Genomic DNA, 10470 nt, shown 5'->3' with positions numbered 1-10470 from the left:
ACAGTAGGAGAACTTTCTCTCTCTAAGAAACTGGAACCATTCGGAGTGTGCGGAATCCTGTTCCCTCTCAATATCCCCACCCGCCCAGAAGGCTCCAGCCAGCCCGTGTGCAGCAACCTGTACAGCAAGGGCTCGTCCACTTGGAGTGATGGTAGCTTTGCAGCCATTGACCTCCCACAGAGTCCACACTGCCTCTTGCTAGAGCCGGAGAGGAAGGAAATAGTGTCCAGACCCTTTATCGGACCCTCTCCACTTTCTCATTCTAATTCTCTGTGTTAGCGAGCTTTAACGGCCCCCTCCCGGTTGTGGTGATGACATCACAGCACCAGAGCTTCAGTCTGAGTGCGTCTTAGGCATGGTGTCGTCATTTTGGCAACACTCGTGCCATTGAATGTCTCTTCGCCATCTGTGCTACTTCCTGCTTGCTGGAACAAGAAGAGCTACAACCATCCAATCTACACTCAGCAACGTGCGCTTGTAGTCATGTGCTCAGCCACTTATCGAATGCCTATAATATGCTGGCCACCGTCTCGTTCACTGGAGCATGGGTTCTTCTATCCCATGGCTTGTGTTCCCGTGACCCTGATAGCAGGAGAAGGGCTTGTTAAATGTGAAGAACAGCTTGGTAACCGAGACCAGGAGGAAATGGAAGCGTCTGCAGCTGCCAGCAGTGTAATTGATGCATCTTAAGTAAGGAGTTTAAACATATTTTAATGGTTATATATGAGCATGACTGCTATTTTCAATTTAATTAGAGGGAAGGCAACATGCGGCCTGTTAACATATTGCAGGAGAGTCCGTGGGGATGGGGCTATTTGTTTAAAAGTGAACATAATTTCTCAAAAAAAAAAAAAAAAAGCTAAAAATAGAATCACCATATGATTTAACAATCCCATTTCTGAGCATTTATCCAAAAGAACTGAAAGCAAGATCTTGGGAAGATAAGTCCACATCCGTGTTTATGGTAGCATTACTTATTTATAGCTGCTCAAAGGTGGATGTGACCCAATTGTCCAAGGAAGGGTGAATAAAGAAACCACATGAGATATACACCTACAAACGATTATTATTCTGCCTCCAAAGGGGGGAGATTGGAGCACACAGGTAGTCCAGCTTCTTGAGAAGCTAAAGCAGAAGAATTGCTTGGACCTGGGAGTTGAGACCATTCTTGATTATGTAATGAGATCCTGTATCGAAAAACAAGATAAGCTCACCCAAAGAGGAAGTCCCGTCATATGGGACAGTATGGCTGAAACTTGAGGCACACTCAATGGAGATGCCACTTGTAAAATACAAGACTATGGTATTGTGTGATTCCACTCACGGTCAATATCATGGGAACAAAGAATGCTGATTTTCAGGGTGGGGCTGGGGCAGGTACAGGGAGTTCTACTTAATGGGTCTGGAGTTTTAGTTTGGTAAGATTATCTGTTTTACAAAGTGATTAATATGCTAATCGGCATTAACTTAAAAAATGGTAAAGAGTCCAATCCTTAGGAGGAGGTAGAAACGGGGAGATCGGGAAGATCGGAAGTTGAAAGCCCCCTGCGGCTCTATAGCAAATTGGAGGCCAGTCTCAGATAGGTGAGTTATTTACAAGCAAAAGGTTAAGACGCTAAATTTTACATGCATTTTAAACTATGTATTTAAAATTCTGGGGACTGAATCCAGGGCTTATGGATTGACTTGTGTTCATAGCTCTATGCGTGTTTTTTCCCACTGTGACTAAAACAGAGGTAAAAGTGTGAGGTTATGCCTCAGGGCTGAGGACATAGCTCAGTTGGTAGAATGTTTGCCTAGCTGAACCGCTGAGCCGTCTTTCCAACCTCTAAACCTCTCGTCCTGACTGGCAACCTGGAGGTCATTCCAGCCACTGTAGAGCTGTCCAAAGATTAGTTCCATAAGGTGATGTGTGCACAAGTCTGAAGATAACAGAGAAGTTCCCGTGGAGGGAACACTGGTGGCAAGGAGGAAGCGTTCCTCTGTTACAAGCCTTTGCAGTTGTTCGTCTGGCTGTACCCGGCTCTTAAACTGTTGAAACCTCAGCACCGGTTCCCTTTCATTCGCCTCCCTCCTTTTTCCACTCCAGGATTACAGAGATCGAGAGTGGTGGGTCTAGGAGGCTGCTGCTGGTCTTCCTAGCTCCTGCTTTACTGAGTCTCCTACGTCAGCAGCACTCAGCCCTCTCTCCTTGTTGAATTAAACAGAAGCAGAAAGTCCGGCTAGACGGAAGAGAACAGTGAGTACCAGGGCAAGGTAGAAGAGTGTGCCGATTGGCTTTTTTCAACTTGACACAACCCTCGAGGGAAGGAAAACCTCAGTTGAGAACAAGCTTCCATCAGATCAGCCTACAGGCAGGTCTGTGAGGCATTTTATAGATTAATGATTGGTGTGGGAGAGGCTAGTCCATTGTGGGTGGTGCCACCTCTGCGGAGGTGGTCCTGTGAGTGTTTAAGAAAGCAGGCTGAGCCAGCCACGGTGAGCAAGTCAGTAAGCATCGCTTCTCCATGACCCCTACTTTAGATCCTTCGTGTTCCTGCCCTGACATCTCTTCAAGATGGACCATAAGCTACAAAGATGAAATAAAACCTTTTGTCCCCAAGTTGCTTTTGGTTATGGTGTTTTAGTAAAGCAACAGAAACCCTAGTTAGGACAGTAACATTACTTGTGATTAAGGCCTTCGAAGTAGCTGTGACCCTAGCCAGCCTTTGGAGAAGAAACTGATTCAGATGAAGAAGAAGAAGATGATGATGAAGAAGATGATGATGATGACGACGACAACTACGACCATGACAATGATGATGTAGAGAAAGATGAGGATGCAGAAGAGGAGGTGGTGGTGGTGGGGAGTAAGAGCTCAGAGTGTTGCAGGAGGGAACATCATACATGAACAAAAGTTCCTAGGGGAAAAAAACCAATGAAGAAAGCTTAGGGTTCAGGGAGGAGGATACTGGCCCATTGTGCATGGTGACACTGAGGTATGGTGCAGAGTGGACAGCGGCAACAGGCTGAGACTATGGAATTTCAGACAGTAAGAGGTATGAGTTCATTAGTTAAATGTACAATTAAAACAAAATCGTTTGTGGGCCTAAGGCAATTACTGTAAAATCCTAGTGGATTATCAAGGTGAACTCCATAAAATAAGACTAAACTTCAGCTGGACCAATGATCAAGTGAGAAAAAGGTCAAAAGCATGCAACAAAGGACTCAGTCACTTAACGCCAGTGTGACATTTGAATTGGTGTAATCATTTAGGAAAGCAATTCTCCTGCTTCTTCTTTTAGAAACTTAACTCTCGAGAAAGTTCAAGGCCTAAGATAGGAGTCCAGGAATTGCTGATAGCATAGCTGTTCAAAACAGTAGTATGCTGGGAAATACCCAAGCCAGCAAAATACCAGGCACAAGTGAACGCCAGAACCTTTGTGGACCGATACTAAGTTGCAGCAAAAGGAATGATGTAGTGTTCCTGTTAGTATGGTTACATTAAAAACACAATGTTGGTCTAGGTAGTGGTGGCACAGGCCTTAAATTTAGTCTTTAATCATCCCAGGGAGTTGGGGATTTAGCTCAGTGGTAGAGCGCTTGCCTAGGAAGCGCAAGGCCCTGGGTTCTGTCCCCAGCTCCGAAAAAAGAACCAAAAAAAAACCCCAAAAAAAACAAAAACAAAAACAAAACAAAACAAAACAAAAAAAAATCATCCCAGCACTCCAGAGGCCCAGGCAGGCTGCCGATCTCTCCAAGCCAGCCTGGTCTACAGAGTGATCTCCAGAACAGCCAGGGCTGTTATACAAAGAAGCTGTGTCTCAGAAAACAAAAAACAAAAACCCCAGACCTGAGAGATGCCTTAGAGGTTAAGAGCACTTGTTGCTCTTACAGAGGACCTCCTCTCAGTTTCCAGCACCCACATGGCAGCTCACAATGGTCTATAACTCAGTTCTGGAAGATGTGACGCCCTAAAACAAAACAAAGAAGTGTAAACAATGTGGACGGTCTTAGTTAGGGTTTTACTGCTGAGAACAGACACCATGACCAAGACAAGTCTTATAAGGACAGCATTTAACTGGGGCTGGCTTACAGGTTCAGAGGTTCAGTTCATTATCATCATGGTGGGAACAGAGCAGAATACAGGCTGCCATGTTGAGGGAGGAGCTGAGAGTTCTACACTTGGATACACAGGCAGCAGAAGGAAACTGTGTGCCACACTGGGTGTAGCTTGAACACAGGAGACCTCAAAGCCACCCACATGGTGACACGGTTCCTCCAACAAGGCCACACCTTTTAACACTGCCAATCCCTATGGGCCAAGCATTCAAACACATGAATCTGTGAGGGCCATTCCTATTCAAACCTCCACATCGACTGAAAGCCAAGCATCAGAAGCTCACATAAAAGCTGTATGTCGGGGTTGGGGATTTAGCTCAGTGGTAGAGCGCTTGCCTAGCAAGCGCAAGGCCCTGGGTTCGGTCCCCAGCTCCGAAAAAAAAAAAAAAGTTGTATGTCGTGTATCTAGTAAAATCATAGCATCATGGGAATAAAAAGCATCAGATTCAGGTTTTGGTACCTGGGGGCAAAAAAGGGGCAGGGTGGAAGGTCACACTCTGCTTGTCTTGCTTTATTTCCAGGGCTCTACGGTGGGTCAATGACTCTTGTTGTTTCTGGCTCTCTGTGAATCTAAGTAGTTTCCTGAAAAAAAATTATAAAAGTAATAATCCTTATAAAAATAAAATAATATTTAAGTTTATAATCTAATTTTTGCCACTAACACCTCCAACCCAAGCCCAAAGTTATCCTCCTGTAGCGGTTCCATGTAAATCCATCCAGAACCTTTTCTACAAATTTTCGGCGATATCCTCTAAGCATCTAGGTTTATTTTTATAAATGTCTATTTATTTACTCCATATGCACTAATACAAACAAGAGGCCACTTTACCCAGCATCCTGAGCTCCTTTCCCCTATAGACATTTCTCCATGTGGCAAACAGTGCCCTTCTATTTAATGGCTGCCCTGCCTCCCACAGTATGGTTGAACTATATAATTTAACTACCCTTCAACTGATACATACTTACCTTGTTTTTATTTGTCATTAAAATTCTACTCTCTCTCTCTCTCTCTCTGCCTCTCTCTGCCTCTACTACCTTCTCAACTCCCTTCCCCATGCCCTGAATAAACTCTACTAAAAAAAAAAAAAATCAACAATGAATGTCCCTAGTGAACCTTAAAAGTATTTTTGTATGAAAGATTTCCACGGGGGTGAATTTTAAAAGACAGACTTTCGGAGAATTTATACTTGAAAATGAAAAAAGTCTCAGAGGAAATATAGTATGTTCTACGTGAAATTAATATGTTAAGATTCATGTCCGTAAATCACAAGTGCAATAAAACTGCAATTAGAAAAAATAGGCAAAAAAGCACGAATAGTTTGCAGAAAAAGAAATATAAAAGATGAATAAATACGTAAAAGATACCTTGACTATGTGACCTGTATAATTAAAAAGAGTTATGAGTAGTTTCAGATTTTTGGTTTAGACGGAATGAGAAAGTGGTTTATGAGACTGGTATTCTGGGAGAGCTTCCTCAATAACTTAAAACATAAATTTAGGCCATAAATTTGGCTATAAATTTAATCTGAGGAAAAAAAAAAGATGTTGTTGACAACAATCTCAGGCACTTCAGGGCTGTTGGTTTTTCTCTCCCCACCCCTCAACACACTTGGGAATACCAGAAAGCCCTCAACATTCCGTTTGTACAACACAACTCCGGTACCCTTCGTCCAGCCGACGGAGTCAGGTGTGGGTACCGGAAGTGCAGTACAAAGTTCTGGTCGCCGTCTTCACTGGCGACAGTGCAGAAGTTAAGACCGTTCTGCCAGTGAAGAATGAAGTCCAGTCACACCAAGGGAAGAGAGAAAAGGGGCCCAAGGACTTGCACAGCCTGCTTCCAGAACAAGAACCCTGCCTGTTCATAATTCTCATAACCCGTCCTCTTCTGCTTACACCAGCTCAAGGAAGTCCTTGGCTGCGGAGAGAAACACCCAATTCTACCACCTAGCTCCATATCCCTGAACATAGGAAGTGAGGAAATACGCTTTCAGTTCCAGCACCGAAGGTTTAATTTGGAGGAAGAAGAGTGGGAGGGAGGATTTAATATTAGGGAGCATTTCGGAAAGTGGACATGAACCTTCCGTGAGAGCCATTGTTGTGTGGCTCCTAGCACATGGTCAAGAGCTCGTCAATGCTCAAATACATCCACCAGAATTGAAGGCGCTTAGGCTGGTCCTGCCCGGAGCAAGGACACTAAAACTAATTTGAGAAACATTCTACAGTTTTATCAGACAGACATATCCTCAATTTTTTTCTCATATGTGGAATCTGGAATTTAAAAATAATGTGAGGTACCTGTGTGAAGATGCCATGGAGAGACACATTGTTTTGTGTGCTAACTTTTAAAATTAATAGAAAAAAATTCTGAAGCTGGACGGTGGTGGCGCAGGCCTTGGGAGGCAGAGGCAGGTGGGTCTCTGTGAGTTCGAGGCCAGCCTGGTCTACAGAGGGAGTTCCAAGACAGCTAGGGCTGTTTCATGGAGAAACTCTGTCTTGAAAAAGCAAGCAAGCAAGCAAGCAAGCAAGCAAGCAAGCAAGCAAACAAACAAACGAACAAACATTCTGAGAGAGTGAAAGGGAGAGAGAAAGAGTGCAGGCATGAAATCAGAGGCAGAGGAACCAGTAAGGGAGAGGTGGGGAGACGATAAATAGAAACTGGGGAGCTGAAACTGGGGTTAATATAATTGAAGTACATTGTGTACATATGAGAAAATGACTTGGTGAAACCCATCATTTTGTACAAACAATATATGCTAATAATTTAAAAGTAAGAGAAAACCTTAAACAGAAAACAAACACAGGGCGGGAGCCCAGCCAGAATGAAAAGACCTCCCTCTTTCTCTTGTCTCCACGTCTCTCTCTGAGTCAGATGATTTTGCACTGGGTTCCCATAAACTCTTGATCTCTAGATGTGGTACTTCTATGTCACGTTCAGACCTGCATCGTCCAAGAGCATGGAGCATGCGCAGAAGCGTTTGGAATGAATACACAATGGATGACTGAATAAAACCATGAGAATTTAGTGCCAAACATTGTCTTGATTAACCGCATGGAGGACTTGTCAAATGGGCTGATCATATGAGGATGGCACTGAGTAAACCATTGACCATCGCTTACTGGCGATTATAGAAGCCAACAGATTTTAGCTAATATAACTTTTTCTTCTTCAGACTCAAGATAACAGGCATTTTGTGTTTCCAATGAATCTCTTCCAATGTTTGTTTCTCTTTTTAAATGATTGTGTGTGTGTGTGTGTGTGTGTGTTGTTGTTTGTGTGTGTGTGTGTGTATGTTTTTTGTCATGTGTGTGTGCATGTTTTGTCTGTGTGTGCATGTGTGTGTGTTTTGTCATGTGTGTGTGTGTGTGTGTGTGCATGTGTGTGTGTGTGTTTTGTGTCTGTCTGTGTGTATGGGGGTGTGTGCATGTGTGTGCATGTGTGTGTGTAAGTCCATGCACGGCATGTGTGTGGAAGTCAGAGTTAGCTCCCTCCTTCTTGGTGTGTCCTGGGGATTGAACTCAGGTCATCACGGTTTCACTGCAAGCCCTTCAGCACTGAGCCATATCTCTCCAGCTACCAGTGCTTGTTTTAAAAATACTTTTTCATAAATACTTTGTTCCTTTTGCCAATGGGTTTGTTAAATGGGTCAGCCACCTTTCAAATCTGAGAATATATGCTTTCTTCACCTAGAAATACCATCAAAAAGAACATTTTAAAAATACTGTATGTGACCACAGCTTCTGTCTTTTCAAAGCTCTTTAGACTCCACTTCTCTAGAAAATCTTCTATTCAGTAGAAGGAGGTTGGTTTGGACGCATTCTGTGATCTCACCCTACCAGCCAAAGACAGAACAGTTCTCACCAAAGACAGAACAGGGGTTCTTTGTGCTTTTAGAAAAAGAAGTATGGAGGGAAAGGAGCTGGGAGACATCATGGTTTCTGTATGTTCTATACAGTGCCATGTGCAGGGCAGACTGTATACAGCCTAGGGAGGGGGAGCAAGAAAACGGGGATTCTAATGTCTTTCTCCTGCCCAAGCACTAAACAGATGGATGGCCTTGCATATGAAACATGCCTCTTGGTTTCTGAGTCTGTAGGGTGGGACACCAGTGTTTACACCCATGGGTTATTGACTTAGACGATCCAGCACATCCAGATTGTAAACTGTCTGCTAAAGTCACTAGTTCATAGTGTTCACAGAATGTGCCACTTGCAAATAGAGATTATTTGATATAGTGGGAAGAGGTCTGGCCTTTGGAACTGAGTTCCAATTATGAGTCTATTGGTTTATAGTTTTCTGATACTGGGAAACCTTGGTTCTAAGTTTTTAAATGATAAAATGCAAAGAATATATCAACAGAGTTCATTAAATGGTGCCTACAAAGGTACACTGATTAGCTGTGCATATTTGTAGTTATTATTACTATCTCCATGCAAGGATCTATGCATGATCCGGGCCTTTATGCATGGCACAGGCCTTTAGTTCCAGTGCTGGGGAATCAGAGGCAGGCAGGTCTCTGTGAGTTTGAGGCCGGACCGATCTGCAGAGTGACGCACAATAAGACCCTGTCTCAGAAACAAAGTAAATAAAATTCTATGCATTATTTTTTATAGATTTACTTTATAAACATATTTTTATTTTATGTGTATGAATTATGTATACACAGGTTTGCCTGGTACCTGCAGAGGCCGAAAGAAGACACTAGATCCCCTGGCACGTGTAGACAGGTAGTGGTGAGACACCATGTAGGTACTAGGAATCAAACCTGGGTCCTATGCAAGACCAACAAGTACTCTTTGATTTTCTTTTTTTGTTATATGAGTGATCTCTGCATGCATGCTTGCATGACAGAAGAGGGCATCAGATCCCATTACAGATGGTTATGAGCCACCATGTGGTTGCTAGGAATTGAACTCAGGGTCTTTGGAAGAGCAGTCAGTGCTCTCAATCATAGAGCCATCCCTTTAGCCCTCCAAGGACTCTTAATTGCTGAGTCAACTCTCTAGCCCCAAGCCTATAACTCTTAAGACATCTGCTTTGAGCCTGAACTTGAAAAAAAATTATATGAGTAAATTAGGCTTGATAATTATCCTAGAAAAAACATCCTCGCTGAGTCACTTTGACTGATTCCCTCATGTGTAAGATTTGAGTTCATCTCAATATTTCACTTATTTCAACATGTACAAAACCTTATGATTAAGGCTTAAAGGTAAATTGAGGCTTGTGGTTAGCAGCCTTGTTTGTGTCCCTAACCTGAATTATTTTTGGGAGTGACTTACAAAATCTAACTCTTAAGTTACATAAGTAAGCAAGGAAATTTACTGGTCTGTATAACTCAAATGAGCTTCAGGCATGACTGGATCCAGTAGTTCTAATGTTAAAACATGATTGTCAAGTTTTTTTTTTCAAATGTTTGACTCCCTGCAAGGTACAGTTGTAAGTTAGTTCCAACTTAAATCATTTCTAAGGTTTATGATAACAACATTTAAAAAGTAAGACAATGTAGACAATGTAGACATTGAAGACAATGTAACTGCTGTCTGAGTCATGTACCCATTTCTCTAGGGGGAGTGAAGAGACAAGCATTATGGTCAACAAGTTCTCCGAGATCACGAGGAATGAAGGAGGGCGTGGTCCTCACAGGGAAAGAAAGGACAGGGAGGGAAGCAGGTACCCATCATACTAAGGTAGGCTAGACTAAAAGGTCTAGCTAAAAGTCAGGCTAGGCCTAGAAACAGGGTCTGTAGTTGAGTGTTATGTAGCTATTCGAGGTTGAAGGTTTCCTCCAGGAAGGAAGAGAAAAGTTTGTCAGCTTTAAATAGCAAATGAAACAGTTAAGGTTTAGAAAGGACCCTTCCTTTCCAACTTGGGCCCGCAGAATGTCTCCTGCAAAGAAAGGAAGTGAGAAGAAGAAGGACTGTTCTGCCATCAACGAGGTGGTGACCCGAGAATACACCATCGACTTTTACAAGCACATCCATGGAGTGGGCTTCAAGAAGTGTGCTCCTTGGGGCTGGGGATTTAGCGCTTACCTAGGAAGCGCAAGGCCCTGGGTTCGGTCCCCAGCTCCTCGGGTGCCCAAAGAAATTCGGAAATTTGCTGAAGGAAATGGGGATGTTCGCATTGACACCAGGCTCAATAAAGCCGCCTGGGCCAAGGGAATAAGGGATGTTCCAGAGAGTGTAATGAGTAGCTTCTTTTGAGTCAACCACATTCTTTTTTTTTTTCTTTTTCTTTTTTCTTTTTTTTTTTGGAGATGGGGACCGAACCCAGGGCCTTGCGCTTGCTAGGCAAGTGCTCTACCACTGAGCTAAATCCCCAACCCCATCAACCACATTCTTATAAACAACCCCTCTCCTGAATTCCTGTAA

General features: G+C 43.2%; 1 long non-coding RNA gene across 1 annotated transcript; it reads left to right on the top strand.

The window, feature by feature from the left end:
- Positions 1-316: 316 nt before the first annotated feature.
- Positions 317-2601, top strand: LOC116905783. Its single transcript, XR_004388566.1, has 3 exons — positions 317-690; positions 2090-2239; positions 2524-2601. It is a non-coding gene; the product is annotated as an uncharacterized LOC116905783 (long non-coding RNA).
- Positions 2602-10470: the final 7869 nt, after the last annotated feature.

This window comes from Rattus rattus, chromosome 7 (genome assembly GCF_011064425.1).
Source record: "Rattus rattus isolate New Zealand chromosome 7, Rrattus_CSIRO_v1, whole genome shotgun sequence".
Classification (NCBI taxonomy): Eukaryota; Metazoa; Chordata; class Mammalia; order Rodentia; family Muridae; genus Rattus; species Rattus rattus.
Note: the sequence above shows the minus strand (reverse complement) of the source record. Positions and strands in the feature narration are given on the sequence as shown.